Source organism: Falco punctatus, assembly GCF_963210335.1.
Source record: "Falco punctatus genome assembly, chromosome: 1".
In the NCBI taxonomy this organism is placed as follows: Eukaryota; Metazoa; Chordata; class Aves; order Falconiformes; family Falconidae; genus Falco; species Falco punctatus.
In genome coordinates, this window is record NC_137580.1 from 125703769 (window position 1) to 125730701 (window position 26933).

The 26933-nt window shown below is 46.5% G+C and overlaps 1 long non-coding RNA gene across 5 annotated transcripts in view; it reads right to left on the reverse strand.

Moving 5' to 3' along the window:
* Positions 1-26933, reverse strand: part of LOC308059999 — a 100154-nt gene that overhangs the window by 19832 nt on the left and 53389 nt on the right. For all 5 annotated transcript variants that reach the window (XR_013926549.1, XR_013926550.1, XR_013926551.1 and 2 more), the window contains exon 3: positions 1-26933. This exon is cut by the window's left edge and continues 19832 nt beyond it; it is cut by the window's right edge. This is a non-coding gene — a long non-coding RNA (uncharacterized lncRNA).

Below are 26933 nucleotides of genomic sequence, written 5' to 3' on the forward strand. Positions count from 1 at the left end.
GCCTGTCCGAACCCATCCTCTGAGCCTCCTGACCACCCGGAGGGGAAAAGCCACCGCCTCATGTCTAGAAATAGCAGAGCAGCGAATTCCCACTGCCACCTCCGCTCCCAGCCCGCCCCTGAGGGTGTCCCTGCCTTTAGCTTTCCCTGGGACAGCAGTGCTTGGAAAGCAGATCCTAATCTCGGGATCAGCTTCATCAGAGTTATTCCTCCAGATCCTGAGCATCGCCCTGTGCCGTTACAGTATTGGAGGGACCCATGTCTGCTTTTTTTTTTTTCAAATTTACGTATACACCTGCAAGTTTCCTGTGCTCCAACACAGAGATGTTAACCAGCTCCACTCCCTCACCAGAAGCGGTTGCATATTCTGTGCCTGTTTTCTTCTGTAAATATTTAGCAGCAAAGTTGTGGGATTCTCAAGATGTTTAAAAGATAAATCTACGTCATAGTAGCCCTGTCTCACAACTACATTTCCTTAAATTATATAGTAAAACAAATAACCCTTCCAACTTAGCTGGATGGAAAACAATTGCTTGGCTTTGATGGTGTGAGTACAAATGCCTCTGCAGTTGACACCTTTGGTGATTGATGTTTTTTGATGCTATAGGTTTGTTTTGCTCCCTTACTGTTTGTTTTCCCACTGGGCTGACTTGGATGGGGAATGCCGTTCCTCCGCATGGAAGTGCATATTTGGGCAGCCAAAGACTTTGGACTTTGGGATCAAAGAAGCGAAACATGCAAACACAGCAGTTCGTCTGAGAGGTCGAATGCCCTAGAACGAGCCAGGGAAGGCAGATGGAGCTCCCTCCTCCTTACAGATGTGGGTAAGGACATCTCAGAGTTGAAAGAGTAATGCACTTGGGATCAAAGAGGAACTCTGCTGAGAAAAGTAACTAGATAAGTTGGCCCAGGGATTTTTTCTTATTATTTTTATCTATTAATAAACCTGGGTACTGCCTAATGACTGGCACAGTCAGAGCTGGGAATGCCAAGTTAAGCCAGAGACACTTTTCCTGTTAGACTTCCATGCTGCCCTCGCCAGTGTGAAAGGTGCAAACTGTGGGAGCCTGCGCCCTCAGTGACTGCCTCCTCTGAGATGTTCTTGCAGTAACCTGTTGCCAATCCCCTGTTATCTGTTCTTCAGCTGGAGAAAAGCGGCCGCATACCTTTGTGTGTTTGGGTCTTGTGTTCTTTATTTCCTCAGAACCTTTTGTTGTGGGTCTGGGGTAGGTGTGCCGCCGGAGAGATGCTGTGCTTTGCTCCGTGCTGCCATCTAACTTCTCAGCTCCCCATGGTGGAAGCTGTTCTGCAGCCTGAATTTTGGATAGCTTTGAAGCAAGGGAATAGGGAACTAGAGAACTGGAATTACCCAGCTGATACTCAGCCAACCACCCAAGGAACCGGTCACATCTCTGGTGCTCATGTCAGTAAAGTTTCCAGACCTGATGTAGATTTTTCCTATCGGTTTGGTTGTTTTTTTCTAAAAGGCTATTGTTCATTAACGCTAGAGGAGGCTGCCCTGATACAGGGGCCCCTAAAAATGGTCCGAATGGGGGAAGGTCGGGGGGTATGTGTGGGAAGAAGGATTTACCGAGTTTTTTTGGCCTCTCCTGTAGGCATATGGGGTAAGGCAGGCATTGTGGTTTCTTTAGCCAAGCCAATGCAAGCAAGCGGTCTACCATGGGTCACTTCATGGTATGCAATGAATCAGGCTTGCAGCGGACTGAGGCATGGCTTGGACAGGTCAGAGCCTTCCCGGACTGCCCGCGCCGGTCTCCAGCGCCCGGGAGACCTTCGCACACCCTTGCACCACACACACTGACAACCTTGTTTCGCTCGCCACAGTCTGGTCAGGATATACAAGTAATTGTTAAAGATGTCATAGAAAACTGGTTTAAACTGAGATGTAGCTGCAGCTGTGTTCTAAACGGCGCTAAACAAAAGTGTCCTGTCTCCTTCTGGGTGGATTTCCAGAGAAGGGCTTGCTTTTCATTTCCTTTGGATCTAGCTGTTAGAGCTAACTTTTCCTTAACAAAGACCAGCTTTAAAATAAAGATGTATTACCATAGTATGGACGTGAAAACAAGAACAAAAATTGCTGAACGTATTGACAGCTAGATTTTGATATTTTTATTAAGATCTGTCTCTGCAGTAAAAATTATCATTGTTGCTTGTGCCATGGTTGTAAAAAGTCTTTCAAGAACTGCCCCAGGTAGACTTTTATATGATTTTCGTGTGTCTATAAATCAAAGATATTATTTGAGTAAAAGCTGCATAAAGCAGATCTGGCTGGTAAGGATGAAATACCTTTTTAAGGGCGGGATTTTCAGGTTGGGGGGGTCCGGGGGGTGGGGGGGCTATGCGTCAAAGGTGAAGATGTCTGCACACCACACTTTTTTGAGTTGTAGGACACCAAAAAGGAAATGAATTGGCAGTTGAAGAGTTATTGGTTGATGTTCAGTGTAGTTTTAATATCCCTAAGAGCGCTTTTAAATTGTTTCCCTGTGCATGACACTGCTGCTGAGCTGGAAACCAGTGCTTTCCTTGCTTTTCCGTGCCCAGTTGCTCAGTGGGAGCAAAGAGGAATGCCGTAGCAGTGTGGCAGGAGCGTTGTCACTGCTATTTAATTCATTTGGTTTGAGGTTTACATCCTGCATAACAAACATTTTGTTTGTGGCCTGACAACAAGAGTTGTTTAAAGCCATTTTCTTCTGCCAGCTGCTTTGTGGTCAGCTGGAGGGAACCCAGCCAGATAGCTACCCTGCAGTCAGATGGCTTTCTAGTCAGGGCGGTGAAGATAGTGGCGGGCAGATCCCTTACGCTGCTGTGTTTCAGAAAGCTCTTTGTTAAACAACTGTCTTCTGCCTTCACTCCAAGGGGCTCCATCGCAGTTCATTTCCTCTCCCTATTAAGTGCTTATCTGTGGCTAGACATGAGCAGCTGGATAGAGAGTGAGTGAAAACTGGAAAATCTGGAGGCATTGCTCTTGTCTGAGGAAGCAGCAGCCAAGAGCCATTTGCCTGCAGAGCTGGAGCACGGCCGGGGCTGCTCGGCGCAGGTGCGTGTTACCCTCGCTGCAGCTGGGTGATGGACGCGATGGTCACACAGGCTGTTTATCCTCTGGCACAGGAGGGACTGACTAGCATGAAAATTAACACTCAGCCTACAGCTTTCACTCAAAGCCCCCAACTGTGGGCTGCCAGCGGGCAACCTCAGGCATCGAGTGAAAAATGGAAGAGGAAACCGTCTTGTTTTTCTAACATCCAACATCAGCAAAAAATTAGGAGAATTGTCAGCTACCGATGACTTCGCTTTGTTATGTTCCCAGTCCTTTCACTAACCTACATTATGGAAATACCCACTCTCTGCCCTATATAATAAATAAATATATAAATAAGCAAGAGATAAGGACAACTCCAAGGACCAGTGTTTTTATTGGAGCAACATAGGAGATGAGTTTCCTGAATCACATAAGCTGGTTTTATCTTTATCTTGAGTCTTATCTATGAATGAGGCAAACTGCCACACCATCATACTCTTCAGGATGCGCATTGATTTTCAAGTTTTTAGGCACATGGAAGCCCGTGAGGCGCATGGGGAAAATTCACCCATGGCTTCGGCTCACCCAGGAGTTTTAAATTTGATTAATCCCCTTATCTGATCCGCACACTTTTTCTTGTACCGGTAATGGAGCCACAGGGGCTCTCAGCTTCGGAGCTGCCAATCTTTTTTATGAAATAAAAGTGTTATTTTTAATATTTTGTTACTTTCTAAGTGAGTTGAATGAGATTAAGGAAAATTAGCACCTTCCAGTTGTGAACTCCAATTTCACTGCAGTGATTGCTATTCCCCTTCAGGATTCATTCCTTTCCCGGGTCAAGAGTGCACAGTAGCACTCTGGAAGCAATGGATTAAAGTGCTGATAGGAGATATTTCTCCTTTTATCTTCTCAAGAATCTGTCTGATGACTGTTTTGGCCTGTTTAAATATTGGCTTTGATTCGATTTCCTTAGCACAGAGATTGTCCTGGATTTTACACATTTATTCTGTTGAGTTTAATGGCATCAGTTGCTTAAGAAGTGTTAAATGTTTGCAAACATTTTGTAACTGTGTCTTCACTTTGCTTAACTGTGTTGAGGTTAATTTCTGAGAATGACAGTACTGCTTAAAAGCTATAAAGTGCAAGTACTTACAATTCCAGGCTTATATGAGCCTTTAGTCTTGAAGCTACGTGATAAACAACCATCTCTGATACTTGCCATGCAATACTGAAAGCAAAAAATGATTAAGCAGAGCATGAAAACCACCAAACCTCTGCAAGGTAATTGCACAGTGGTTGGAACTTCTGTTTTCCAATACAAAACAAAAACAGAGCTTGGGGAAATATTGGGTGATTTCCTTTCCCTGCCACAGATTGAGATTTAGATGGGGTATTTTGTTCCCATTGGGACAGAAAATAATATTCACTGGTATATTTGCTCAAAGAATGCTACTCTCAGCATTTTTAGAAATCAAATGCAATCCATCAGCTTAAAGGGAGATGGCGGCATTATTTTGAATGTTTCATTATCAGTTTGCACTGAAGGAAGTAGCCCCATGCTGTTATCTGCCCCTGTTTTCTTTTCATTCAAGAAACCTGTTCGTGGATTATGTTGTGTTGCATTTTTGGCTTGCCAGGATACCGCCATGGCTTCAGAAATGTTTTCTTATAAAAACCGCCCAGTTTCTATCATTCCTGTTTGGTGCAGGGCCAGCGGTAGTTAGACATCTGCCTGCTTAGGCTGCTCGGGGGGACAAGGTCAGCACAGCGCGGGGGATCTCGAGGGTGCCCAGACAGAGCTGCGGATCAGCTGGTGCCATTTGTATGGCTCCAGTACGGCTCAGGTAGCCTGCCCAGTTAGTGTAAATGTCATTCAAAGTGGGACAGCCGTTGTGCATAAATCATGGGAATTATAGTCCTAACAAAGGCAGGGACAAAACACTGACCAGAGTGAGCAAAACCAGCACTATTTCATCTACACCACTGGGATCTCCCCCTCCCCTCCTTCCCTAGCTTAGGCATGCCTGAAAACCAGAGACCTCGGTCCTGCAGTTACCCTGAGCACGGACCTGCGTCCCCCTGAGCAGGGACACGATCAACCCCAGGCCCTTTGCTAAAGGAACAGCGTGTAGCTGGGGAGTTTTAGTTTCACTCAGTCCATCAGGAGAAAAACAAGCCACATACACTAAGGTTACTGTGTTGAACTTAAGGAAAGTCAAACTTTTTCCACACACTGGAAAAGATTAAGCATACGTATGGTCCAGCATTTGTCACACAGCAGTCTAAATTGAGAATATGATAGAATATTAACCTTGCTCCTAGGGCTGGTCCACTGAACACAAGAAATAACCTGGAATAATCCAAACTTACAACCGAGCTCATTAAAAACTGGTCTTCAAAGACTACAGTTTCTGAGAGACTTTATCCATCAGTAATGAGAGTAGCATCTAAGCAACTAGTGGCCTTTGGTCTTCAGTTTCAGCTTTTGGTTAATCCACCAGGTGTTTGTAGCTGAGTCTGTTTGGTCATACCATGCTGAAACCCAGCGGAGCTGATGGAATAACCCAGGATTAGCTCACTTCCAGCCAAGATCAGACCCTGAACAAAAAATGGTGCCTACCCTCAGCCTTGGCTCTCTGCAACTCTCTTCCAAGTGGTTTCGTCCACACAGTGCAGGTCTTTCCATTTCCTTCCAGTTTAATTTGCAACTTGTCTTTTCACTTAACTATATTTGATTTAGCCAGGAGCTCTCCCCACTGATCCCCCTCCTGCTGCTATGGAGAGCACGGCATACAATTATTTTGTTTGAGTCAATGCATTGGTTTTGGCAACAAGCATCTGATCAGCCTGTTTAGCATCAAGGGAGAGAACTTGGGCAAGGAACTTTGATGAACAGGTAATGCAAAGTAACTAATACGTACGAGAATTTTTACTATTACTATCAGCAGTATAATGTTCGTGCCAGCTGCATGATTCTCTTTCCATCCACCTGGCAAGAAGCATTGAAGTTTCCCTCTAGGGCTGGCAAGGGACTCTTTTTCCATAGCATCGTTTGACCATGGAACAGTTGGCAGGGGGAATTTGAAGAGTGATGTGGCTGTATCCTCTTTTTCAGACAGTTAAACGTGTCTTCTCCAGTGGCAGCTTTGGCAGTGAGTCCCTGAAGATGGGAAGCTGCATGAGTGGCCTACCACAGTGCTAAATCTCAGGCTTCTTCAGGAAGGCAACAAATTCAGGGAATTCCCATTTGTAAACTACACATGCATACAAATTTGTTCCTTTTTTATATGCATTTCAGTTTGCAAATGGCAAGATCTTGAACAAAATCGCTGCAGACTGGCATTGGCAACCTCAGCTAATGGAATCGTAAACAGTAGAGTAGGAAAAGGTCCCGTGGGCCATCCCATCTGAGCTCTGAGCTTTCCAGAGCGACTCAGTAATGCTCTGTGTAATCACTTTTTGCTGGATCTCTGCAGTGATGAATTCTTGTGCATACCCTGGGGGATATTATCCTGTTACCCCAAACTGCTTTTACTATGAGCATATGTTTTGTAATTCCCAGCCTTGGCCTGACTCTCTTTTTTGCTCTTTCCTGTCTCACCATCATCTCAGATGACAAATGATTTGCTGTAGCTATTACTATCCTGTAATTTATTTGTAAGAGTTAATGCTGTCTTTGTCAGCCATCGTTTCTTAAATGATGCGAAATCACTGGCTCCAGAATCTTTGTATCCTGACATATGTTAAATAAAACTTCAGTAAGAATTTTAAATGTTATTATACTCAGATGGAAAACCAGGTGTGAATTTGGTTGCTTACAGCATAATTTGCACGACCAAACTAACGAAGAGAACAATGACTGTGCTGACTAACACCACCATCGCCTGTTGCAAGTAATTGTTTTAATCATGAAAATATTTGGAGACCTCCAAACTATAAGGTGATTGAAATGCAAGAGCCAGCTTTCTCTCGTGGCCATTATTCAGCTGTGGTGAGACCCACCTCCGTGACTCACGCCTCACCGCTGCCGTTCCTACAGCGAGCAGAGCCAGGCAGCGGGCAGCGCAGGGAGCTCTGCTGCCAGGGCTTAACTACAGCCCCGTGCCTGGAAAAGGTTGAACAAAAATTAGACCAAACTAAATTAGACAAAGGGTGAAATGGCAAAGCCAAGGTGAGGTGACAACACGCTGAGTAACCACATCGTCTTATTTTCCTTTTCTTTCCCCTCATAGCCGGTATTTCCTTATTGCTCTAAGAATTTTTGCCTTTATTTGGTTTTTTGGTTTGGTTTTTTTCTTTGTGTGGGCCATAAACACATTTCAAAGTCATGTGAAAACAATAATAATAAAATATTGTTCCAAGAAGTATGAACCATCCGAGCCAGAAGCAGAAGCGGTGCCCTGTGAATCAGGTGGTCACCGGACACTGAGAATAGCAAGCAGCTAATGATCAAATCGTACAGATCGCATGCGATCGGGAGATGTTCCTTCCAGTTTCACGGTCAAACATCTATTAAAAAATGACTGTTGTAACAAAACCAGAGCCGGTTATGAACAATTCACAGACAGTAAAAGAAAAAAAAGAGGCCAAATTGTGAACAAATATTAACGCAACAAATAAATCAACAAACACCTAATTATTTATGTCTTCTCACTGTAACAGTGCATTAATCTGCCCTGAAACAGTTGTGGATGAATCACAGAATATTCAGCTTTCCAAGTGCATGTTGGATTCTTTATAACTGGACCACAGATATGAAGAAGAAAAAGAAAAATATTACTGGAAATGGTGAAATAAATTGTCTCGTGGTAGTTTGTTTACGCATAACATTTTCAGTCACTTCTAAGGGGGCAAGGGAAGGGTGGGAGAGAGCTGCCCCTACATAAACTAAGGAGCTAGGAGCAGGCTTGTGTTGGGCTCGCCCAGTAGCCCATGGAGGAAGACCAGCCTCTGGAGGGTCAAACAGCAAGATTTTGGAGACGTCAACTTCATCTTTAGCCCATGGATGTGGTTGTGTCTCCCCTTCCCCTCCAGATGGTTTTTAGCATCTTGCTACCTTCCTGAATTGGCAGCAGGAGGGTATTTTGGTTTGAAGGTTCAAATAGAAGGCTCATTTTTAAGACTTCTGGCTCTGCCACTGATTTACTGGGTGCTTGGGCAAATCACTGCATCTCTCTAAGCCTCCAGTCAGGCCTGTAAAACACAGATAATTACAGCGCTTTCGTCCTGCCTTGTGTCACCCTTGGTCACAACAAAGAACCACCAGGAAGGGGTCGAGTTCACGGGGGATGGTACCCAGCACTGGGTGGCCCCATCACAAACACTCGGTGCAAGTCTTGTTGAAGTTAAGCAGCAATAACAGGTCTGATGTTTCCTATCCTAGAAAGCACAAGGCTAGTCTGGAGCTATGGAAAAAGCAGGAAATAACTGGAGATGAGGGGGGAAATATGATGGCAAAACTTTTCTAATACGATCCAGTACTTCTCAAAATCCCTAAAGATGTGGTTCAAGTTTTACACAAATGTTGTGAGATGCTTTTATTTTCTTTGAAAAGGAGTTTGCCAGCCCTCTGCAAGAGCTGCTCGTGATGGAGACAATGACACGTGAGGCGAAACAGGAGTGCAAATACCTCCGTCGCCCTCGGGTTTGTACGTTTTCTCCCTCCTGTTCTCACCTAGGGAAGGTGACCATCTGCCCCCGCAGCCACCGCCGGCCACCGCTGCTCTGCTGACCGCCAGGAAGCGCCGATGTGAAGTGGGGGTAACCTTCTTCCCCGGCTTGCCCTCGGAAAGCACATGAAACACATCGGCCCTTGTTGCTTCCATAAGCTGAAAGGAGTTTGTGATTCCAAGTCTACTCCGCTCACAGCACGACATGCCCTGGGTCAGCCCCAGCAATAATGTTTTTAAACAATATTAGGTTATTCTTGGCAATCGATGATGACATTTTCTACCAATCGGGATATGAGAAAAACTTCTAATAATAAGAAGTGATAGAATAACAGAACTGGAGACCAAAATATTCTCAAACGCAGAGGCTGGTTACACTGGGGGGGCAGAGGGAAGCTGAGACAAGTCCCAGCTATGATTTGTCTTAAGAGTTTAACCCAAACATACTGTTAATTCCACACTTGGGGAGTCCAAGTCTAATTACTCTGTACTTGAGATCCTCACAGTAGTAGGCAAGGCAAATGCTGCGTTTGTATTTTTCTGTGCTTCTATGTGTGATCAAACAATTAGGTACTTAACATAGAAATTGAAATAATTTGCAAATCTGACACATGAATAACTTACCAAATTCTAAGTCCGGGTTACTTTTCTGTATCTATGCCTCTGCATGGACTAGACTCACTTTTTTCTTGTAGGTCTAACGCAATTTTTGAAGTGTGTGCTGACACAGAAGTTCATATTTCCCCCCTCCTTCATATGCAGTGGGAGGTGCTTTGTGCAGTGTGTGCAACAAGCCTGGTGATGAAGGCGATTTTCTTTTATGCGTATAGTGATAATATAACCCCAAAAATGCACTCAGCACAATTGAGGAGAGATTGAAAGAAGTACTGCCAGGGGACAGCGATCACCCAGGGGTGCTAGCTCAGGTTTGACACACGTTTGCGGTGTGAGTATACCCGCAGTGGGTTTGCACGCTGTCTGGGAGCTGAGGTGAGGCACTGCCACCGTTCCCTGTGCAGGCTCAGGGACAGTGCCACAGACGGGCAAACATGTGCTGCCCCTTGTTTTTCTCAGCTTAAAAGAGGCACAACGGGAGAAGGTGGCTAGAGGTGCAGGATGCAGGGAGGCAGAAGCAATGGAGATCAGAGGCACTTTTCCACGTTTGAAGGGCATCGTGCTAAGAAGTACAAAACAGCCACAGTGGAGGTGAATATAGGGAATCCACAGGAAGGCAGGACTTTACGGGGAAGGAGTTTCAACAGAAAGCAAAAAGGCCATGACGAAAAAGCCAAGGGTGTTGTACGCATAAAGAGCTTCCAGACTAGGTCAGCCCTTAGGTCTACCTAGTCGAGTAACTCAGCCACAGCTCTGTGATGCTGGAAAAACGCTGGATCTGAATGAGTCTGACAGCGTGAAGCACCCTGGCTTTCTCTCTCAGCCACAGGTGTCTTTCAGCATCGAGTTACTATTGCCACCGTACAGATACAGGCAAAAGGCAACAAGGCACTTTAAGCTGAAGGTCTTTCAGAGGTACAGATGTCTTTGCCCCCATAATACAGTGCTCATCTTTGCAGTGTGATTTCAATGGCTCTGTCTCATTCCGATTGAACAATAATAAGCTTTTCCTAAGGCACATCTTCAAAGAATAATTTCAGCAGCTCCTAGACAAATAACAAGACATACTGGGACTGGGAAAAGGAACTATCTCAACATTTCCTGCTGTTACTGCTCTACCAGCTCGCATGGTTCAGTTCTACTGCAGTCCTTTCAGGATTATTTTTTATGATGCATACAGTACCTGACCCTCCCAATGAAAGCATCGGCTGGTTCTTCAGAACCACTTCCAAGGGGTTGTTTTTATTACATATCCCATCCTACTGAAATTATAACTCAATTCTATTCAACTGCCCTCCATGAGTCCTTACCGGATGGGGTCTTGCTCAGTGTTGTATTCAAGCCCTTGTTCATGCACATGGTGTGGAAGTGCCTGTGGGAATAAGAGCATCCTACAGCAGCAGCATGTTACCAGAACCAGCTTCTCTGCTAATACGAGGGACTGACTGAACAGCACCATGGGCATGAAATCCAGTTTAGCAATTGTTTCTGCTCTGCTTTTTCCCTCAGTCTCTTTTATTTCATTCTGATGCGTACCAAGCCTGGACTATTCTTCCCTGATGCTCTGCTGAGTGGTTTACACACTTCCAGAAGCTGTCTTCAGAGAGTGCCCTTCAGGCCCTTCTGTTACAGCCGGGCTGACTGCTCTCGAACACTCAGCGTTTGTCACATCACGTTATACCTGGCGCTACAGGGAAGGCTGAGGACGGCAACGCGGGGAAGTCCTGCCCCGGGGGGCAGCTCCAGGGTGCCCCAAGCAGCAATGAGCCATGCAGCCCAGCCGGGCAGTCCCCAGCCTCCGCGTCTCGCTGCCGTTATGGACACAGCACACCACCGTTCCCTAAACTCCTCTTTTTCCATCTCTCAGGATCCAATATGTTTTTTCCAGCCTTCTCCCCACCCCGGGACCAACTGATTGATAGTAGCAGTTGATCTTCATGCTCTCTGTCCCACTCAGATAGGCGAGCAGCTGTCATTTGCAGAGCAAGTGAACGAACTCCTCCTTTCTTTTTTCTCCCCATCCATCAACTCAAAAGTAACGCTGAGAGCGAATGGAGTCTCCCAGCTGGTTTGATTTATTTGGTTTAATGTTCCACCATGACCCCTTGGCTTGGCCTGGCCTTTCATCCAAGCGCGGTAGGGGCCTGAGGCTACTTAACTTCCGTGACTAGATGACTTCAGTGTATTCCAGCCTGTTTGGCCAAAATCCAAGCAGTTCACTTAACTACTGTCTCCATTTTGAAGAGGTTGAGCTAAGGCGCAGGGAGACACATCCCAAGAAAATCTGCACAGCCCAAAAGCACATGGAAAGTCTGATAGAACCTCTTAATTCCCAAGTTCGCAGAGACTTATGCTAAGTTGCCCTTGGTCCTCTCCCAGAAAGACAAAGCCCTTCACCAGTGCCAGCCGTTCTGAAGCTGCTGCCCGTGGAAGAGCAGAACAGGCAGGTCTCCTTCCTCTTCCCACCTCCTATGGCCTTTTCCCCATTGCAGTGACTCTCAAATGTTTATTCAGAGGAAAACTCTCTTTTCCAGAGTGGCTGACGTGCAACATGCCAGGCAGAGAACAGCTAGCCCCAGAAACAGCAAAAAATGATCCAAAGTTTCAGATGGGGTCTCTTTCTTGCCCTGTGACACCTCTCCCTTTCTACTCTCAACCCCTGTCTTGAGCAGAGTCCTAGATCACCCATCCATCGGCCAGCAAAATGAGAGGGGGACGCTTTCCTCTGATGAAGGGACTGCCCTGGGCCGCCTGCCCTGGCTCTGCCTTTCCATGTCAGAAATATCTGTTGATCCAGGTAAACAGGCCGTTTTTTTCCATTCTGCTTGGGATCTGACAAGGACCTGACTGAACGAAGTGTTTTAGTTCAGGTACAACACTGGCCAAAAGTGGCATATGAAAGTATTAGGAAGCTGCACATGTAGCTCTGGTCTACACACAAGTATCTTTTGTACTGGTGTAATTATGTTGGCTAAGGCTGTGATATTTTACCCATACAGTTATAGCAGCATATCCTGTAGTGTGGACAGCATAAGGGTGCCTTATACCATCTAAGCTCATTCCCTTTTCTCATACAGGAATAAGCCATATGAATATAAGTGTTTTTATATTAGTAGAGCTTCACCCACATCAGGGAAATTATACAGGTTTAGCCATCCAAAGAAAAATAAACTCTTAGATAGAAAATCCTTAAAGAGGTAGGTAGCGATAACCAAAATACTTCTTGACTGTCTAGGCTGACACAGCCAGATGGAGCTTAAAGACATCGAAGGAAAGAGTTTCCTAAGAATTTCAGAAATTGCCTGTGTATTTGGCATCCCCAAACAGTCAAATCTGCCCTTTTTGTGTCTAGGCCAGTGTTAAAGGATAAATCAAGGCCCAGATTTGATACCCTGGGATTACAGCAATAGGTTCTGATTGCAGTTTCTGGTTTCAGTCCATCAGGTGGTCCAAAAGAATTATGACAGCTTAAAAATAACCGCTATGGAAACTCAACCGCTATGGAAACTCACCCTTCCACTCTTTCTTCCCAGTAGCTCATCATGGTAAGCGCTCTCTGAAGGACCGCAAAGACTTTGCAGAGCACATGGACCGGTTTCCATCACTGAGCTGTCCTTCAGGTGTCACTGGCAGTGACCATTTCCAGCCTGTCACCCATGTGCTTTTGAAGATTCTTGCACCATCACTGAAAAAAATAATAAAAGGTTTGGGGAGATCATCTTCTAGACCACACAGATCAGCACCTTCTTCCAGAAAAAGAAAATAGGGTGCAGACAGTCTGATCCCATAAAGATGGCACTGTAGCTTTGTTATGCGTGGATATTTCTCTTACTTCCACTTTGGCGTATTTGCATGGTCAAAGTTAAACATATGTGTTTGGATAATGAGAGCCACATAGGGTGTGATTTAAATAGCAGGAAAGAACATCAACAGGCTATTCAATATTTAATTACACCTACTCCATTTCGCACTCCAGTGCTGATTTTGTTGGTCTCAAAAGTCAATGGTGTTCTTTCTCGATCCTCGGAGAAAGCAGTTTGTCCTTCTAAAATACTATCTGAATCCTTTTCTGTCCTGAAGCATGAGTCCTGCATGTGTCTTTAGAACACTTCCAGACCCTATGTTAACGAATTATCTAGTTCCGATGGCTCCCTGAGATATTTAGCACAATCGCTATGTAATTAATAATGGCAAACAAAATAACGTATTTAAGGAAATCTAATGAAACCAATGCAGAGCTTTTCAGGGTAAATATCACCTTCCACAAAGCAAGGGCCAGGTTAAAAAAAGCTCAGAAATGTTGCTATGGATGTTAGGAGGGAGCTGGAAGGGCTGTTTCTCATGCATGTCCCTCTGTTTTGTTTTTTATCAGCTCATTTTTTAAAACAGCTTCCCTGTACATAAACCTTCAGCACGTGTGAGTTGGTTGTTTGGTCAGTCAGAAAACCCACGATGGTGGCTGGTCGTGGCGATGTGTTTGACTAATGGAGGTTACATTTCTCTACCTCTCCGCATCTTTGTCTTAGACAAGAAGGGGGGGAAAAAGTTCTGGCTTCCAGACAGCCATGAAAACTAAATAAACATGCATGTAAATGAGAGGTTATTTGGAAGAGGGATTGTGGATGTTGGCAAGAAGAACAGCACAACTTATGACTTCTCTTTTTTTCTCTTCCTCTCTGCCTCTCTTATTTTTTTTCCTCTTCCCCCCCCCCCCCCCCCCCCCCCCTTCTCTTTTTAAGGCCAATGGAGATATTTTTTAAGGCAAGAGTTTATTTTTAGACCACATTGTTATGGCAAAATGGGGAAATGACCTTTTCATTTAGTCAGGAGGCGTCATGTGATTGGCAAGTGAAAAGATATGGGACATGATCCATCCGTGTCTTAGGTCCTTCAGGGAGGATCCTTGTCCCCATGGTCTTCGGTAATCCTCTAGATGGAGAGCCTACACTCTTCAAGACTTTAAGGCTTGATATATAGGCAGAATTAACGCCCATTATTATCCTTCACCATCCAACAGCTTTTGTAATGGGAAACCATGAGCCAAATTCTGGTATCAGGCAAAGGCTCAATCTGTAGCAAGTTACTATTGAGGGTGGGATTAGAGCTTTCATCACCAGGGTGCCTAATTTCACAGGTGAAATCAATGTTGTAGAACTTTCTCCTCAAGGGGATAAAGGTGGCAGTTACTTACTCCATACCTAAAGCCAGGGAAGCCAGTACCTCGCAGGAAATGTCAGTGTGTGTAAATAAAGCCATGTGTAGCAGCTGTGGGTTTGCAGAGGCTTTTGGAGAGAGGTGCTGGCTTGCTGTGCTCCTGAGGGACTGGGGTGCATCCAGCTTGCTTCAAATACCTGCTGTGTGTCTGCTTGAACCAGAAGAAGTCCTTAGCATCAGGCCACAGTTGGTAAGTGATGAAGAAGGGGTTTTTGTGTGTGTTTTTGTTCTTTTGCCCATGATAATCGTTTCCCCTTTATCAGGCTCTTTCATGCTTGGTCTTTGAAATAGCATCTGCAAGGATTTGAAAATGGAGTTATTCTCCTGTAAGGGCTCTGGCTGCTGCTTCTAAACTGTTTATTTTCATTTGATTTTGTCCTGTGACCAACTTTAACTGGCTTTTCTTTCTCATTTTAACATCTGCGTACTTTCTGAATGTAATCTCTAAAAGGTTTAGTTCTAGCTTTTCTTATAAATATACGTATCCATATGCCATCTGGCTCCTGCCCTGTCCCAACTTTCGCACAATTTGATCATGGTGGGTGCAATAGCCCGCTGCCTCTGGAGCTTCTGTGGTCTGGAAGAGATCCCTGGATCCCTCTGGCAGGTGACCCATCTCATTTCATATTGAGTGCCTCTCTTCTCCCTTGTCTATAACTCTTAACTTGCGTTTTTCGCCTGCTGTTGAGCATGACTAGTATTTCATCCCTGGAAAGCCTCTCAGGATGCTGAGCCAAGTTGGTTTGTTGTTTGTTTTTTCTTCAGTGTGTGTTTGTATGTGCGTAAGTGTGTGCGTGCATCTGTGTGTCTACATGCGTGCGCATAAGTCCCAGAATAGGTATACATCTATCATTACCAAAAGCAGTAAAAAAGATACTTGTCAGAGGAACTGATTTATTGCAACATTTAATGAGATTCTTGTCAGAACCTGGTTTACTGGTGTAAATGCAAATGTCAGGTTAGTATAAATCACAAGGGCGGGGGACAGTGGCAGAAGTACTCTGCTTCTCCCTAAGAGATAAACCAGCTCCCTGGTTAAAGTGGTCTCCTCCTTGATCTGCCATTTGAGATAAGCTAATACATGGCACACCAAGTGCCCTCTCCAGCATTAATTGCTGGTTAACTGGAGGGGCAGGGCCCCAGCTGTGCAGATGTGAGAGGTTCATCCCCCTGGGCTGTGATAACTTCCAGTGCCTGGACCCTCACCCTGCTGCGAGCCCCCTTCGCTCCCACGGAGCCAGTATCCCTGACGTTCTCCTTCCGTGTTTGCAGCCTCCGAGCTGAGGCTGTGCAGGTTTGCAGGCAGATGCCAACAAGCTCCGAGTCAGATGCGGAGCAGTTCTGAAACAGAAGCTGCTGTGAGCATTGCCCAGCTCTACAGCAAGGCCCCCCCTTCACTGGGGCTGCTGGGCTCGTAGCGCAGGCAAAGCCTTCCCCCCAGGCAGCTCGGTTCCTTAGGCATGATGTCAAATGGTGAGATTCCCTCATGTCCAGCACGGACAGGCTGTAGCTGAGGGCTTTCTCTCTGCTCTCAGAATGGGTTCTGCCGCAGTGAAAAAGTGGGGGCTGCTTGGGGACACAGCCAGCAAACAAGAGCGAAGTTGCAGCGCATACGTGAGAAGCCAGCCCTGCCGTGCACCCTTGGGCTGGCTGCTTGCCTGGGTGGAAGCAGTCTCCCCATTTGTGCCTTGCTCCCTCGTGCAAAGCCCTCACCTGCCTGACCAGCAGAAGGCCCACCAAACTGCAGCAGCTGCCCCCCCTCCATTCCCTCCCTCCCAGCCCTTCCCGGGGAAGCCTGGTGATGCACACACGCCTTCGCTCCATCCCCACCCAGGGCTGCTTCCCAGAGGACCCTGCAGAACAGCAGCTGCTTTCCTGAGCTGAGGAAGGCACTTGGCCCGGAGGGTCTTGGCCCCTTCCTGGGGCTCGCTGTCCTGGTTGTGCCGTTCAGCTGCTGGTCTGCATCGCCCGCCAGCTCCTGCCTGCTTTTCCTTTCTAGGAGGGCTGGGGAGAGGGTCAGGGAAGGCCAGATGGTACTCCGGCTTTTCTGCCTTAAAGCATGCAACTTTTTTTCCAAACTCAGTAGCATAGGCAGCTAGTAAAATCTATTAAAGATGCTGTTGGATGTAAAAGCTGGCTTTTTTTTTTTTTTTTTTTTGTCCAGAGTCATAAAAGCTCTTTAAGAGATCCAAACCGGAAAAGACAGGCACCTAATAGTGAAAACAAGGAAAGGGGAATAAAACTGGCATAAGGGTCCTGAATTTTTCCATGACTGATGTGAGCATTGCAAGCCACTGGCACGGAAAAGCAACACCCGCAGCACCACAATAGCAATAAATAAAACAAGGAGAGGAGAGGCTGAGCTCTGCTGTGGTCCAGCAGCCCTGGTCCTGAGGCCAGCCCGGGTATCGGGTGCCCTGGCACGGCTTCTTTAGCAACCAGAACAGCCAGCACAACAATCGAGCTGGGATTGGGAACGGAGAGCGTTAGTTAATTAAGCCTGCATTTTTTATTCTCTGGGGGCAATTCAGCACGGTTTGAATAAGTTAGAGTGCCAGGACCTGGTGGGAATGTCTCTCCCAGCACAGGAGAATCCAGTCTCATGGGCTTCTTTATTAGCATAACAATATTGCCCAGGATGCACTTGGAGTGATGTAATGCCAAGAGTGAGCGAGGGGAGATGAAAGTTGTTTTTTTTTTCCGTGCAGGAGCTGGGAGCGTTTACCACTGACTGGGGCTCTGTCAGTGCATGAAATTCCTTTTCTTTCTCTCTCCCCTCCTGCCCCCTGGCCATGGGATGCTTGCTAATTGATGCAGTTCTGGAAAACAATAAGTTGTTAGAGCCCCCTCCCCCACCTTCTCTTTTAAATTCACATTATTCTGACTTACTGGCAAAGAAGGAGCCTTTTCTGCTCCTTGGAAAGTGGCGTCTATCTGCATTTTCATGTGGGACCAATGGAGAAGGGGAGCGCAGCTTGCTGGGATGGGCAGGTGGGAGGAGAGGGGGCCTCTGCCACCCTTATTTCCTGTAACAGATACTTCTGACAGCCTGCGTATTTGCATGGGGAATGGCAAACAAAAATAAAAATGTCATTTCCCAATTCTCCCATTCCCCCGGGCTTGAAGCGTTTGTTCTGGCATGGTTCTGCCTTCAGTGCTAGTCCCTCCAACACCAGAGATCCAATTCTTTTTCATGTCAAAGACCCCCATCTAGGGAAATCTGTGTGTCTGGGGTCTCCTATATGACCAAAGTAAGGATTTCTCTTGCCTCATGTGTTAGCAGATAACACCAGGCACACGCTGGTTTAGTGGGCTTTGCCTATACTGTCCCTGAACACGCTTCTCTGGCTACCAGTGCTTTTGGTTATTGCTTGATCCTGTGGGCTGCATGGATCACCCATGCAGGAATGGAGCACAGCTGGCTCCTGTTAGCTGAATACGTAACTGTGGAGTTACAGCATTGTGTACTGAATTATTTATTTTAAGTACTGGAAAAGCACCTATCCATGATTGGGTCATTTTCTGAGTAAGCAATCTGTTGTAACGAAGCAATGACTTTCAGCCGGGCTCCTACAGATAGCAGGTAGCGCTGCCCATCCCATTTGTCCTGGTTATTTAAATGTGGCTCTAGAACAGGAATGTCTCTGCCTGCGTGGAGGTGCTGGCCTAGTTCTTGTAGCTTCTGGACACTAGAGGCCTCTAGACACTCTGGTATGATTAATACTAGTTGTGGCAGTCCTGTGTAATTAACATTCACTTGGAGCAAAAGAGCAGAATGGTGGCACTGCTGATTTTTATTTTTATTTTCTGCAAATGTTGCCCATTACAGTCGGTGCAATTTCTAATAAGGTACCTGGTGAGCAGTCAGTTTACAGGAGAATATGGGCTGGGGGAAGCTGGCTCAGCGGAGATTAGGATTAATCTCTCTCTCTCTACCCTCCATTCATGTAGAAACACACACAGGCAGCAGGCTTCATCTGGGGGTTGCTATGTCTTTGGACACAAATCAAAAATGTGCTTTAAGAAAAAGTTATGAAACATGAAAATGAGCATTTTATATCTGTGCTATAGCAAAAAAAAAAAAAAAAACCAAAAAAAACCCCACCAAACCTGGGCTGGCCCACCCAGTGTTGCATTTCTGTCCTCTAACTCCACAAGCCCACGCATCCTGAAGGGCAAGGACCTCAAGGATGGTGCTGCCTAGAGCAGCCTGGGGTAGATCCCTACTATTGGCTTTGCTTTCCATCCCAGCGTGTCTCCTGGAGACTTCAGCCAAATTCCCTTGTAGGCAGGAACAGACTTCCCTCCTCTGAACTCCCGGCTGTATTTTCCAGGAAGCTCTTCATGCTGCTGCCTGGCTGGACGGGGGGATCTGCCCCAAAGGGGAAGCCTGCTGTCCCGGTGTGGTCTGCTCCCTGGTTTGTTTCCCTATTTTCCATGTCTCTCCCCCTGCATCCGAGCAGCCTGGCTGGGACACGCGGGAAGCTTGCTTACGGAGTGTTTCTCCAAGGGCTGGGGTTGCTGCTGGGAGCAATCTGTCTGTTAACCTTGATCAATCCAGATTGCCTGGCAAGGACTCCTGTATTACTCAACTTGCAAGAGCCAACATGTTTTCCAGAAGTGCTGTCCTGCCAAGATCCCAAACTCACATAGGACCTACCTGGGTATTTTTTGTGCCGCAGCAGTTCTAGTCACAGATGGCTATCTAAGCTTCTGTTCAGTGTGCTGCCCCAGAACAATCTATTCTTGATGTGTTGAGTTACACAACTGGTGACCAAGGTTGGGGTGTTGTGGGAAGCCTCAGCACCTCGGAGTGCCTTTGTTAAATGCGCTGTGGTAGCGATACCCCAGCAAACAGCCGCTGAGTCTGAGGGGAACCGGCTGCGTGAATTGAGGCACTAATTAAGAATTAAATGGTGTTTAGCTGCACCTGAAGAGCATCCCCCAGCCCAGGCAGTGCAAGCACCCGTGGGGAGGGGTGAGCCGCGGTCTCAAGCGGGGGGGGCTCTGTGCAAGGTGGGAGGCAAAGGGCAGCACGAATCCCCTCCTCTGACAGCCCTGATCGAAACCACATTGCTGCTGCCTTCGGCCCCTGTGGCCAGGGAGGCTGTAAATGCTGGTTGCTGATAATTGTTGTAATTAGTGCGCAATGTGCTGCTGCTAAAGGGGTGCTGCCAGTTGCTTTAGCAGATGTTGGGGTGCAGTTTGGCTCCTGGCACCCTGAGGAGGATGAGGTGTAGCACCAAGCCTCTGAGCTACTCCTAAAGATGCTGCCCCTGCTCCTTTAAGCAGTAGCCAGAAGCTTTCTAAATATTATCATCTTACCAAAAGGGGGGGGGGGGGGGGGGGGAGGGAAAGGCGGGGGGAGAAAGTGTTTTGGCATGAGAACAATTTCTCCATTACCTCAATTAGTTCAAATGATCTGGAAAGGTTCTCTCTGGAGAAATCAAGCTAAATCTCAGCCAGCAAAGGGGCTGGTGGCTGGTTGGTTGCTGTAGGTGTTGATATGAGCATTAGTCAGCAATGTAGATTGCAGTGAAGTCAGTCAATATTGCTGTCGCTGCTGTCTGGCTACAGTCATAAATTAATTAATTATATCACTGCAGTAATTGAAGGCCTTATTCTCTCTAGGATTCTGACTCTGGCACCTCCCTGCCTGTTTCTGAGGCTGTCCATCAATTCAGTGAGGTCTGGGTTTTACTGAGATCATTATTTCCTGAAATACTGTAAAGTCTCTCCATAAAAAGGAAACTTTTTTTTTTTTTTTACCCATCTCCATCCTTTTCCCTATTGCCCGCAGAGGAGGGACAGCAGCAAGTTCAGGAAAGATGCAGAAGAACAAGGCAGGGATTTCTAGTTCTAGCAGTTTGGGGTTGTCCCTTTGCAAGTAGGAATCAAAAATATCCTCAGAGTCCCTGAAATGGCAATAGCATCCTATGGAAAGGCAGATTAATTGCTGTCAATGATCCAAAGCAGCTCTTTTCCTCCTATGGTGGGTTTGAAACCCAAACACTATGATGGAGTAAGATTGAGATAATGAAATAGGCTGTGAAACTCCGTGGGCTGGCTCCTGTGCTGGTGTAAATCAGTGTTCCTGCACTGGCTCTGCTGGAGCAATGCCAAATTCCTCCAGCTGAGGGTCTGGATTGCATATTCTACCTATAAAAATGGTGTTTAGGATATCTTGGCAAAAGTAGGTATTTTTGCAACCCACTTCTAACTGGGCAGTGCTGTGTGGGGATGAAATCCAGTTACTCTGGTGAGGAAAAAAAAAAAAAAAACAAAAACACAACACTAATCGGGCTAAAAAACTTACGCTGTGAGCCTGTGGAGCAGAGGTTTTTTTGTAAGACTACGAGTTGTTAGACACACAAGGATTCACATTGAACCCCAGTGGAGAAGAGGGAGGAGCACCCTTATTTCCAGCACTTGTTATTGATTGTGAGCTTCCCAGCATGCAGTGTTATGGTTGGAACTCCCTGCTCTGAAGGTAAGCAAGAGTGGAAAGATTTTTTGGCTTTCCCCATAAAAATAAAACTTATTTCTGCTCTTCATGATTATTCATAATGGTCCCAAAATCTGAATTTCAGGTCCAAGGCTCACGAAGGTGAGGAATACTAAAGAGCATCAGGTGTGCAAGCTCAGGGTTCATTGCTCCGTTGTGAAAAATATCGCTTATACTGCATATGTTTTCTCATAAAAATTTTCAACTTGCCTCTAAATACGTAACATTGCTCAAGGCTGATATTACCAATGAATACAGCTTGTCATTTTTTATTTTAAAAGTAAAAAAAAAAAAAAAAGCCACTATTTGAAATCAGTAGTTGTGTGTGTAGAGGGAATGGCACATGCACAGAGATGTTCAAGGGAGCCTCACTTGGGGGGCACTTGGGACTGACTCAAGCATATTTGGGGCTGGAAGTGAAGGTTTTCATCATGTCTGGTAGGCAAGTACAAAGAAAATGTGCTGGATCCTTCTGAGGCAAAACCCCACTTGGTCACGGGTGAGCTCATCTGGAAGAAAAGACCTGTTCCCTGCCCTTGCTTCTGCACCCCGATCCCCCTTTTGTGAGTCACAGCATGGTTCAGTGTCTCCAGAAAATAGACCTTTGAGGTGCACAACACTATAGGAAGCCCTAGGAGCTATGGAATATGTTTTTGTACACATAGAAACCTCTTGATTAGTGCTGTAAAGGAGGAAAATGGTCTTATTCTGGACATGGCACTTCTGCCACGGAAGCAAGAAACACTTTTGGCTGACTTAGAAATCAAAGGAAAGGAAGGTACAGATCTCTGTACCTGACCTCCTGTCAGTTGTACCCAGCTATTTCCATAGATTTCCTGCAGAGAGGAAGATATGTGTTTGGGTTTTTTAATAAGATTCAGCAAAACCTCACAAAATGCTTCAAGATAGTAACTGTATATTATTGACCCCCAGAGAAAGGGGGGAGGAAGGACAGGCACAAGCTTTCACATGGTGATTTGGAAGCTGCTTCTAGGGTCTGTGTGAATGTGGGAGTTGGTCCCACTGGAACGCAAATGGGGACAGTGGGAATGCCACCCTGCCTGCTCCTTCCATGCAGCGTCGCTGTGACCACGGGGCTTTGCAAAGCCCTGCACCCTGGCAGGCATCAGCTCCAGCAGGGATGGACCTGGGGGTGCTGGGGGCCTCGCTTAGTGCTGCTGTTACCCTTGGGGTAACTGGGTAGGGCTTCCTGGCTGTGCCCAGCTGCATGGTTTCAGGCACAGTGAGCAGAAGGAAAGGGAGCATCCCTCTGACACCAGCCTTTTGAAGTTCCTCTTCATCCCCTGGGATCCCTGTTCCTCTGCCTGGCTGTGGCCTCTGGCCATTCTCCCAGCTGTTTTTCAGCTCATTTTAACTGCTGGGTGAAGCAGGAGGGAGGCAGAGCTGGTGGGGATGACTTCAGGACATAAGGCACATTCCTTTAGGTCAGCTGGCGTTTCCAGGCCTTTCAGTGAAAAGCCCCAATTAACCGATAATCAGCCGAGCATGGCAAACCCAGGAGCAGTGAGTGCTTCTTCTGACTCTAGGGCCAAAGGCTAAAATCTACTCACGGAGCTAAATTAGCTATCTAATTGGGATTTCTGTCCATCCTTATCATCCTCTGAGTCCCCACAAGAATGAGATCAGTGACAAACCTCCAGTTTGTCCCCCCACCATCGCCTTTCCTTAACAACCCCGTCTAATTAGTGCTGTAATGCAGAAGACTGCCCAAAGCCTGATGCTGGGTACAGGAGGGGAATCTATGCTTGAAGTGCCTTTTTTGTTCATACAAACTGCCACAGTCCCAGAATTTGACCAAATTGCACTGATTTACACCAAGAAAAGGTTGATTTCTTCCCATCCTACTCCAGGTGGGACATACTAAGGGCAGCCCACCATATAATCCCCCTGCATTTCCCAGCTTTCAGCATATGGAAAAGGAGGGTGGCATGGAGAGGCTGTGGAAGCTTGCTCTGGATGATGTCTCATGGCAGAGCGTGTGGGACAAAGCGAATGTGGAGAGCAAGTAATGTCATGGGAGGAAACCCTTAGTGCAGAGCAGACATCTGCTCAACACGTGTGGAAAGGTTTTGGTAACCTCTACAGTCTTGGTTGTCCTCAGCCTACCTTTCACTGCTCAGCAGTGCTCAACAGAAAAAGAGAAACTGCTTTCCTTGCGTTTGTTTTGCTTTGAAGGCAAAAATGGAAGTGAAGAGTGCCAGCACCTAACCCCCTCGGGGTGGAGCGGGGGGAAGATAATTTCTGCAAAGGTTGGAAAGCAGATACCTTCATGTTGGAGGGGATGTCTCATTCCAGACTCGATGTGACTGTGTGTTTCTGAGGGATATCACAAGCCAAATATCACAATCTATTTCCATGCCCTGCGCAGCAGGTAGCCAGGATGAGAGGATGCAGGGAGGAGGGGTTGCAGGAGCCAGAACTAAAACCCTCAACCCCCTTGGGGGCATGAAAAATCCTGAACTATAGGATGGGGAGTGACCCTCAGAGGTCATCCAGCCCATTTCCCTTGCCCCAAGGTAAAATCGGTGATAACTAAACCACTCCTGATTAATTCTTGTCCAAAATGTCATCAATGTTGCTTGTGGGGTTGACCCAAACTGGCAGCACATCAGCTGCATGGAGGATGGGGCATCCTCCTGCTGCCTGGGACAGTCAGAGCATCCCTTACTTTTTTTAATGATAGAAACTGCATCAAAAGGAGCTGAGTTCAGGCAGAGCTTTCAAAATAGCCTTTGGCATCTTTGGGTTTTAGGAAGAGTGACTGCTGTATCTGTGAGAGCTGATCAGGTAGAATGTTGTCATTCTTGCTGACTGTTTTTACTTTAAAAAAGTTTTAACATTTCTTTTGGATTTTCAGCAATCAAAATATGTTGTCCCAAAGCTGAGGGGATTGAAGAAATTTGGAGGAAAATAAAGCCAGTATCTTTTCTAGGATAGGAAAGATGTAATAAAAATATGTAATGTGATCAACCCCCTAACTTTCTATTTAAAGATTAGATTAATGGGTCAGATTGGAAATAGCAATTTCCTACTTGCTATGCAGAAATACATAATCCACACTTTTACTCTAAAAGCATTTAAAATTCTAGAGTATGAGTGAATACGAACCAGTGAAAAGCAGAGTTGCAGGGAGCAGTGGAGGTGCGATGCCTTCTCTTTCAGAGACTATAGTAATTCTGGGAATAAAATAACAGCCAGACCCTGGAGATGGGGGAGTTGTTCACACTTTGTGCTCTGTCCGCTTGAAAAGTGTTACAATTCCCCTGCCACACAGGTCTGTGTGAGCTGGCAAAGGGAAGAGGCAGGATCAGAGCGGAGAGGGCACTGCGCCCTGCCAGGATGGGGCTCTCGGCACTGATTCTGCCCTGGAGCACAGGGACAAATTCCTCCCTGCTGGTATTTGTTCGTTTGATTATGAGAATTGTTCCCAGTACTAGGCACTGGGTTTGGGGATCTGTCCCCACCTCTGACACTGTGAGTGTGTGCAAAAGCCATCTGTCTATAAGCTTTGGAACTGCAGATACTGGGTTTTACCGTGCCTTGGGTGATGGATTCTAAATGTTCCTGTCAGGCTGATAGCAATAACAGCGAGAGTATTTGACTGAAGGGTAAAGGAGATGAACTAGATCTAAGATGCTTCTTGGAGAGATAAATTGCATACGCTGTTATGCTTTGAAAATCTGGAAGTTGTCCCCGATGTCAGCAGCCTTGGTCTCTCCAGCTGAGCCAGACGTGGCCGTTCCCTGCATCTCGCCAATCTCAGCAGCGAGTGCTTTCCTCCTCCCTGAGACTGGCTGCTCTGCACTCAGGTCCATCTCAAGGTGGGGTCTGTTCCCCCTGCCCCAGCTCGCTCCCCCCAGGTCCCCTCTCCCCACCAAGGACCGATGAGCCTGGGCACTGCGGCTGCCACCGTGAGCTACCAGCCTCCCCAGGGCAGCTCTGCGGCAGCCCCGCGAGCGCAGCTTCTGAAGGGGGCTTTCTTAGTATTATTATTTTGTGGTCAAAAGGTTGCATACACTATTTTTTTCTGATGCAGAGGCTTAGAAAGAGTGGAAAGCAAAATATTTTGATAATTATTCAGGCCAGCGGGTTACATAAAAGGTTCCATAGCCCTCTGCATCAAACCTTAACAGTTCAAACCACAAATTCTGTTTTTGCAGCCATAAAACATTCAGGGGGGGAAAAAAAAAAGATATTAAAAAAAAAATCCATTTTCCATTTGCTTGAAACTTATAAAATTTTATGTGGTGAAAAATGACAGTTTACTCCCAGAAGGAAACTGCCCAGAGAGGCTTGTTTCATAGGCACAGTGGGATCAAGAAATAGGCATGGACTTGTGTCCTTAGTCACATAAAATAAATGTTGAAAGATGTGACTGAGCAGCAGGGCAGAGCTGCAGCAGCGTGGGTTACCTCTGCCTTGCTGGAGGGGCTCTTGCTGGTGGGGAGATGGAGGGGAGGGCAGGTGGGGGTGCTGCGTGTCCCAGGGCTTGCGTGGTGCTCTCAGCTTTGATAAGCTGATCCAGCACTCGGAGAACAAGGGCTGTGATTCCGTGGGGTGTTCAGGCCCCTTTGATCTCACAGGCTGTGATACAGCATTTACCAGGCTAAAGATGCATGTGTGAGATGCTCAGTGAAACACACAAATGGGAACAAGGGCGTTGCCGTAAGCATCCCAGTCTGTGTGCTGGTCCAGGCAAGGGCTAGTATCAGTGCTTACAAGAGCATCTCTGCCTCACAGGGTTGCCTAGCTCACATCGTTGCCACAGTTTTCTTCTTTGATTCTCACAGTACTGCCTGAAGCAGAAACCTCCGTGGAGTTATTGAGGTTTTCCTGGGCTTTGCTGAGTTAAGAGTAAGCAGAATCAGACCCAGACACCAAAGCTCAGGCTGCGATGCTGCAGTGTGGATGGAAGCACTAGCAAAAGAGCTCAGAATTCTGAATTCCTGGTTGCACAAAGTCAAGCCCATGGTGTCTGGGAGTCAGGTTCTGAGAGCACAGAGAAGACCTCTCTCTCCCCCCTCAGCTAGCTCCACAGCTCAGAGCAGTGCCTGGGGTGGGTCTGATGAGCTTTTGCCCCTCTGTCACAGCTACAGCTGGCACTGCTGCCCTGGGCAGAGCAGCCGCGTCAGCCTTAGGGCACCCACACGGTGCTCCGCAGCCGGGTCTTTTGGATGCCTGCTCCCTGCCATAGTTGAAATATATCTTGCACGCTACCTTTACCAAAACCAAGCCGCCTCGAGGCGATGCCCTGAAATATTCCTTAGTTCACTGGTTATTTTCCAGCTCTATGAAGGCACAGGGGCTGATGCGTTCTGAGAGCCCTTTGCTGGGACAGTCCAGCTGTGCTGAAACTCCCCAACCTCCAGCAAGGCCAATGCTCTTCCTAAATGACCCGATACCGCAAGTGCTTTGAAAATCACTGAAAATAGCAGGTGCAGTACGTGGGACAGGCTGCCACAGGGCTGCTGCATCCCCTCGCACATCTTTAAGTCCCAGGCATTGACAACACACCACTGAAATCCTGAGTAAAGTGTGCAAGTATTTGAATTCCATACAAACACGTGTGTTGTCAGGTTTCTGGTTGATAAATGAACATAAAGACATGTATACAAAAAGTTGCAAATATGTAATTAATTTTGCTTTCTAGGTAAGATATCCTCAAAGTTATCGAGAATAAGATGCACTTCTTAAATGGGATTTCTACCCTGAAACATTCAAAAGTCATCTCATCTCCTGAAAATACAGGATGAAGAAATATGTTAAAAATTTCCCAATAGTCAGCCACAAAAACACAGACTATTACCAGCTAAAAAACAACATTATTCCCCCTGCATGTTAGAATTTGACACTTCTAGGTATTGGCAACA